General features: G+C 35.3%; 1 pseudogene; it reads left to right on the forward strand.

Moving 5' to 3' along the window:
• Positions 1–1,034: 1,034 nt before the first annotated feature.
• Positions 1,035–4,469, forward strand: LOC143901083 (cytochrome P450 9e2 pseudogene; annotated as a pseudogene).
• Positions 4,470–8,497: the final 4,028 nt, after the last annotated feature.

The following is an 8,497-nucleotide window of genomic DNA, read 5'->3' on the forward strand; positions in this document are numbered from 1 at the left end:
GGGAAGATCGCGCGACCAACACTACACGTGCGCGCCACATATGAGCCATTCGGTCTTTCGACACCGACTCGTGGCAATGCTGTGTTCGTATAAAAAAAGTTCGTACGAACCGAGCGAAACGCTTGAAACGCGTTCGCACGTCCGTTACGTATCGTTCGGGTCGCTCGAGTCGCTCGAGTCGCTCGGCTCGCCGAGCGCACCGCGCCTCTTATAGTACCCAACCGGCCGGCCGAGCGGTCGGCGACGCACGGTCTTACGCACGGCCGCTTACGGGCGCCGGTGACGAAATTTCGAGACCATCGGCACTTCACTTTTGACGTTTACCTATTGTATTTTTGTGTGTGTAAAATCCAAAATTATACAAACTTTCGCGCGGCGTGTTGCTTTCGCTCGCGGTCGTTACCTCCGGCGTCCGTACGGGCCGAATTATTTCCAAGTCCCGCGCGGCGTGTTGCTTTCGCTCGCGGTCGTGACCTCCGGCGTCCGTACGGGCCGAATTATTTCCAAGTCCCGCGCGGCGTGTTGCTTTCGCTCGCCGACATCTCTTTTTAAATGTGCAATTAATTATAGCAAAAAGATAAAAAAAGTATTCTTTATTTTATATATATATATATATATATATATATATATATAATATATTTATTTTTTACCGAAATTCTATCTTATGACGGCCTTGGATGTTAAATTTACTATATACATATATATATATAATACATGTAATATATAAATATATTATTATACATAAGCGTAACAAGCACATGATAAATTAATGTCAATTATTTAATTATCAGAAATTTTTGTATTAAAATCCAGTTTATATGGAAATTATGAGATAGACTTTTTTAAAAATAAAATTATAATAATGAATGACTTTTGATAAAAGTCAAGAATCTGTTGTTGTGCGCATTTAATCGCACAGCTTATCTTGTGTGATTTATGATACAAGTATCATCGCAATGATACCGAGTCAAGAAGCGTTTCTCCCCTTCCTACCTCGGTTTTCTTACGTATATAAATACATACATACGTATATAGAATGCGCTACACGTACGTGCTTATAACGTCCTACGTTGCGTCCGACGAAGCATCTCGTTAGTCTATTATCTCATCGCATCACGATGGTTTCGACCTTCGTGTTGTTGCTGACTACTCTAGTCGTCATCGGCGTTCTGAAAATTATTTCTGTGCTGCATCACGCGTATTTTTACTGGAGGAATAAGGGCCTACCTTACCTGCCAAATTCGCTATCGTCTTTTATAACAAGTTGGAAAGTGTTTTTGGGCTACATCTCATTTCCCGATTATTTGCAATATATATACCGTTACTTCCCAAACGCTAAATATGTTGGAGGAATGGATTTTTTTACGCCTGCCATATTTTTGCGCGATCCTGAGCTGATTAGAGACATCATGGTGAAAGATTTTGAACATTTTCCGGATCATCGCATCTTCGTTGACGAAAGCGTAGAACCGCTGTTTGGCAAAAACGTCTTCTCCTTGCGTGGAGATCGATGGAAAGAAATGAGGACTACGCTAAGTCCCTCTTTCACCGCCAGCAAAATGAAGTTCATGTTTGATTTGATATCGAAATGTTCTCACGACTTCGTCAATTATCTGGTCGACCATCCGGAGCTCTGTCAGGAGATCGAAACAAAGGCGGCCTTTAGACGATACACCAATGACGTAATTGCTACGGCAGCCTTTGGCATAAGTGTGAATTCTATGAAAGATCGAGACAATGAGTTCTATACAAGAGGAATAGAAGCTACCACACTTTCTTCCGGACTACTAACGCTTGTTAAGTTTATATTTTTACGCGCGTGTCCACGGCTCGCTAAATTAATAGGTCTAACTCTTTTCCCGTCGGCCACGTCCAAGTTTTTTAAGAAAATCGTAGAGGGAAACCATTAGAGAGCGAGAAACACAAGATATCGTCAGACCAGATATGATTCATTTGCTAATGCAGGCTCGAGACAAAGAAGGTGCCAGTGTACCGAAAATGACATTGGACGATATCGTTTCGCAAGCTTTCATCTTTTTCTTCGCTGGTTTCGATACCTCCTCGACCCTGATGTGTTTCGCTGCTCACGAGCTGGCGGTTAATCAAGATGTTCAGGATCGTCTGCGCGAGGAGATCTTGCAGCATCTTACCGAAGGAAACGGTGAGATTTCTTATGAGTCGCTATCGAAGATGTTTTACATGGACATGGTGATTTCCGAAGCTCTCAGAAAGTATCCACCATTTGTCCTCATCGATAGACTTTGCGCTAAGGAATACGAACTACCTCCGTCGCAACCAGGCAGCAAAAAGTTATCGTCAAACCTAACAACACATTGATGTTTCCCGTTATGCTATACATCGCGATCCAAAATATTTCCCAAACCCGGATAAGTTCGATCCCGAAAGGTTCAGCGAGGAGAACAAGGACAACATTTTACCATATAGTTATCTACCATTCGGTCACGGGCCTAGAAAGTGTATCGGCAATCGATTTGCTCTTATGGAGACTAGATTCTGATAGCTCATCTTTTGCAAAAGTTTACTTTGAAGACTGTAGAAAAAACCGTCGAACCAGTTGTACATTATAAAAAGGAGTTTTCGCTGGCCCCTGATGGCGGATTTTGGATTGGCTTGGAGAAGAGAGAAACGTGAAAATCTTGTGCAAAAGACATAATTCTATATACGGTATAGTTGTGTTCGTAAAAATATTATCGCATTTTTAACTTGCAAAAGATTCAACGCTTTAAAGATGATTAAAGTGTACAATAAGATTTATTTGCGCTCTATTATCATCCAATGCACAAATAGAATAATTGGTTTGCTAAAAGGAAATGAAAAAATTGATAAGCATTGTCAGTAGCTTAAGACTCGCGAATTTACTCGTCGTGTTGATCATTTTTAATAACTTGTATAACTTCGACTTGTCGTCCAATAGCACAGTAGAGGTGATGGAGATACGATATCGTTAATTTTTTATATATAAGAGTAAATAGTTTAATTACGCGACCGTCTATTGCATGTTTTTATTTTTAAGGACAGTTTTGTTGTTTATTAGTTTTAATTACCTTTACTTTTAGTTCAGATTTCTTTGTAATTTGTTGTAAAATTAAGCATTCGACGTTATACATATTATTTTTTAAGAAAATTTAATCGTATCATTAACAATTGATGCGATATACGCATTATGTACGTATCATATGCGCACTTATTTTATATTTTAATTATAACATTTTTTTATTATCTTTGAAATTGTAATATCTTATATGATACTAAAGTAAAAGTTCTCTAAAAATGCAGAAAATTATTTTATATTTCTTCAAAAAATAATCAGAGTAAAGAAAGAGAACATTGAATTTTGTATCTATTTGTATCATAAGTTTAACATCAAAGCGCATTTCTTTCAGTTGTTTCAGTTTACCTCATATAAATGCTGAAGTTTAATTGTGTTATTGCCAGTTTCTTCTCTATTGACAGTGGTCTTGTTATTGGTAGGTTTGTAGATCCGTTAGTTATTTATCAATTACTTCTTTGGTCTAATTTAATCATGTTTTTATTGTGTCCCCTGGAAAATGCCGTAAAATATTTTTGTTTGTTTGAGGAGTCAGTTTTAATTAACTTCTGAAAAATATATATACAGTGGAAAATATTATCACACTGCACAAATTTAAAATATCTTAAAATGATGAAAACGTTTGCTCTTTATTTAATATTAATCTTATTTAAAAAATAACTATTATATATTAGTTTTTTTTTAACGTTTAGTAACTTTGTTTATTTGCTATTTTCCTAGTGGCAATTAATACATTTTTTTAATTCAATAATAGAACACACCGTTTATAGATACACTACAATTTTACTAAATAAAACAAAATTGCATGACAAGTAAATTAATAAAATATTATGATAATAGAGTAACTGGGGAGAATATTTTTTTCTATTTTTCTTTTTCTTTGAAGTATCTTTGCATACTAGTCTCCTCTTTCCTTTTTTTATCTGTTATTTGTATATGATTTTAATAAAATATTTTGATTGTTTACTATCCATTTATAAAAAGAGCCGTGTGAAGCCTGTATCAAACTACGGATTGGGATTGGAGATTAGATTGAAATTTAATCAATCAGAATAGAGAAAATTGATCTCAAGTTTAGTGAACTATGCTTTATTGTTGAAGCTTTTCTGCGATGCTGATTGGTTCTCTCATTGCATTTACTAATTTGTGATGAGCGGCTGTCATTGCATATTTTAACAGTTATGTGTATCAAGGAGTTAATAAAATATAATAGTAACAGTGTAATATTAATTGTTTGCATTTAAGTATTCAATTCGAGAATTTAAAGATTTAAGTATTTTAGCACTTGCTTTTACGTCGACAAAGACTTCTCTACTTTTTTTGGATGTATTTATTCAAAATTTTATTTTAGATAAGTTTTACAAAACGTTTTTATTATAATCTTTATTCTTAATTTTTTTACAAAAAATGATACTTTGTGTAACATTTTATTTTTAGTAGCTTTTGTTTTCACCCTATTGACATTACGTATGAAATGTTTGTTGTACAAATGTTTTACGATGGACTGATAAGGTTATATTCAGACAGCTATCGACGAAGATTTTCAAAGTATTTGGATAGAATAAGAAAGGGAATAAAATAACGACACAAAACAGAAAAAAGGAAAGTAAGGAAAAGAATGAAAGAGAAAGAGTATTTCTTAAATCATATTTGCGTTTTTCTGTGTAGTCCTATTTGTGTTCAAGTTTTTAGTGAAAAGGTTAAGATTACTATTTAATAAGGTAAAGGAGTTTTTATGTTTAGAGATAAATTCTTATTAGTTTTTACCTAGATGTACTTATTTATAATTATTTTTAACACACCCCTCAAATTTCTAATATTTCTTTATGGTAAAGTTTGAATTAGCTTGGAAATAAGGAACAGGATAATAAACATTTTGGTAATGTTACAGAAAGTGAAATTTGTATGCATTACGGTAAAAATTAATAAAAATTATAAGTCAAAGTAAAAAAGATATTTTTAGTATTTGAAAGAATATCTTAAAGTCAGATACAAAAAAATAATGTTGGAAGATAATTTAAATTTCTGAATTTTGTAATTTTTTTAGAAAAATAGGTAAAGTATAAAATATATGAGACAGATAGAGAAAAAAAAAAAGAGGGGGGGAAAAAAAAAGGAAACAGAGAAAAAGAGAAAAGGAAAAAAGGGAGAGGAAGAGAGGAGTAACCCTTGAAATAATTAAACTTATATTAGCGTAAATCGTCGCGATAATAAAAGATAGCAGTTCTTTTATATTCTTTCTCTGTGATTAAAGAGACGACAAAGTTAAAGATGACGACCAAAAAGAAAAGGAAGCAGACGAAGTTAAAAATTCACTTTTGTAATCAAAGAGATAAAGAGAGTAAAAGATAATAATCGCCTGTTAAAAATTTTAATTATATATGTATAGTTTGTGTTCTCTTCTTTTATTTTCGATTGCTTTTATTAATGATTAAATTTATTTTTTGAGATTTTAATTAATTAATATAAAAATGTATTTATATCTTTGCGAGACAAGATAAAATCCATTTTTTAAATAAAAAGATTTGTTTGTATATAATCATTTAAAAGTCAATGTTGTTATAACCGTAATTACATTTTTATTAATGGTAGGGTAAACGGGGCTCCGTTGTCACACATTTAGTTCAATATTTTTTTGTATTTTTCCCATCAATATTTAAGAGGTACTTTGATTGCCAAAATTTCGAGTGAAACCATCAGCTTCAATTGGCAGTATCGAAATTTTTGTTGTGATTGTTACTCTACAGTTGTACCTAACAATAAAATAACGACAAGTTGCTGTGACAACGTACCCGGTATCAAATGTAATTGACCTTGCAAAATATTATCCAAAAACTGTATTCAACACGTTAAATATCAATATATATAGTGCGCAGCCCAGTAAAAAAAAAGTAAACTTCTTCACAAAAACATTTATTTTATTCAAAAAAGTACAAAAAGCACGAAGGTTTTCGTCTTGAATCTAAATACAACAATTCACTCGAATGCGCAACATGATATACATTTTTTCTTTTATAATCATGTCTGGTTGATTAAACATTTTAAAATCTTTTTACTCGTATCGTCATCCGAGATTTGCAATAGGATTCTCATCAAATTAGTGACAACCCCGTGCCCGAGGGATTTTTTTACTTCAAACAGCTTCATGGCCGACACGTTTGATGATATTCATAAGGTTAGATTGCACGCGTTAGGTTAAAAGTATACTTAAGATAATATAAAGGTCCTATTCTGAAAAAAAAAAAACATTACGATTCATGTCAGTACGCCGTACGTTGAATATTAGACAATAAAAATTTACTACGGTCGCAAAAAACTTTTCAAGTTGATTTTACGTCAACACGGTGGAGCAATCTCAAACACTGTAAAACACCCAAAGATGGGGCATACACTAAACACGTTTTGGGAATGACGGGTTGCTCTGCCCTCGTGGTTATAGTTTTTTAAAATAGAACGATGTGACAACGTTGCCCGGGTGTTGTACTAAAAAATAGTAATATTAAATATTGTCGAAAATGTTGTTTTGTGTAATAATATAGTAAAAACGTTAAATGTGCGGCGCGCGGCGCTTGTAGTGTTTAACTATGTATATATTAATATTACACATAATATTTTTATGTAGAAGCGTAACAAGCACATGATGCATAATGTCAATATTTAATATCAGACATTTGATTAAAAGCAATTTAATGAAACTATGAGATAAACTTTTTTTAATAGAAAATTATAATAATAAATAATTTTGATATAAGTCACGATATTAAAATCTGTTGTTGATGCGCATTTAATCGCACAGCTTAGCTGTTGACTATGGATTGCGAAAGTATCATCCAATGTTCAAGTCCAAGAAGCATTTCTCCTCCTATCTGGTTTTCTGACATATATCGGTATACGTTACATGCGTAAAATGCGCTACACGATTTAGAAAACGTCTACGTCGCGTCCGACGAAGCCATCTCGTTAGTTGTATCTCATAGCATCACGATGTTTCGACCCCTTCGTGTGTTGCTGGACTACTCTTAGTCGTCATCGTAGTTCTGAAACTTCTTTCTGTGCTGATCACGCGTATTTTTACTGGAGGCATAAGGGTCTACCTTACCTGCCAAATCGCTATAGTCTTTTATAAAAACAGTTCGAAAGTGTTGTATAGGAATATCCATTGGCGCCGATTATGCCCATTATATACGTTCTTTCAAAACACGCTAAAATGTTGAGGGGTGAATTTTTGACGCCTGACATTATTTGCGCGACCCCAGAGCTGATTAAAGACATCATGAGTGAAAAATTTTGAAACTTTTCCGATCATCTCGGCTTCGTTGACGAAAGCGTGAACCGCTGTTTGGCAAAAACGATCGCTTTCTTGCGGAGATGTTGGAACAGAAATGAGGGAATACACTGAGTCCCTCTTTCACCGCAGCAAAATGAAGTTCATGTTCGATTTGATTATCGGAATGTTCTCACGACCTTCGTTCAAAATTATTTGTCGACCAAATTCAGAGCTCTGTCAAGAGTCGAACAAAGGCGGCCTTTAGCCGCTACACCAATGGACCCGTAATTGCTACGGCAGCCCTTTGCTAAGGGTGAAATTCTATGAAAATCGAGACAATGAGTATATACAAGAGGGAATAGAGACTTCCAAATTTATCCGGACCTAGCATTTGTTAAGGTATTTTTTACGCGCGTGTCCACGGCTCGGAATTTAATAGGATCTAACTCTTTTCGCGGCTACGTCCAAGTTTTTTAAGAAAATCGTAGAGGAAACCATTAAGCGCGGGGAGGAAGGAAACACAAGATATCGTCAGACCAGATTTAATTCATTTCCTACTACGGCTCGGGACAAGGACCAGTGCCAGTGTACCGAAATGACATAAAACGACATCGTTTCGCAAGCTTTCATCTTTTTCTTTCGCTGGTTTTCGATACCTCCTCGACTGATGTGTTTCGACGGCTCACGAGCTGGCGGTTAATCAAGATATTCAGGATCGCCTGCGCGTCGGAGGCGATCTGGAAGCATCTTAACGACGAACAACGGTGAGGATTTCTTACGAGGTAGCTATCGAAGATGTCTTTACATGGGACATGGTGATTTCCGAGACTCTAGAATGTATCCCCCAACGATCCTCACCGATAGAACTTTGCGTTATTCTCCTTCCTAAGGAATACACTACCTCCGTCACAAACCAGGGCCCAGCAAAAATGTGATCTCCAACCTGACGAATATATTGATATTTCCCGTTTATGACTTTACATCGCGATACAAAAATTTTCCGAACCCGGATTAAGTTCGATCCCGAAAGGTTCAGCGAGGGAGACCAAGGACAACCTGTTACCATACAGTTATCTACCATTCGGTCACGGGCCTCGGGGACAGTTTCGGAACGATTTGGCTATTATGGAGACACCGATTCTGATCGTCATCTTTTACCA

Source organism: Temnothorax americanus, unplaced genomic scaffold (assembly GCF_048541705.1).
Source record: "Temnothorax americanus isolate GAGA-0224 unplaced genomic scaffold, ASM4854170v1 Scaffold319, whole genome shotgun sequence".
Classification (NCBI taxonomy): Eukaryota; Metazoa; Arthropoda; class Insecta; order Hymenoptera; family Formicidae; genus Temnothorax; species Temnothorax americanus.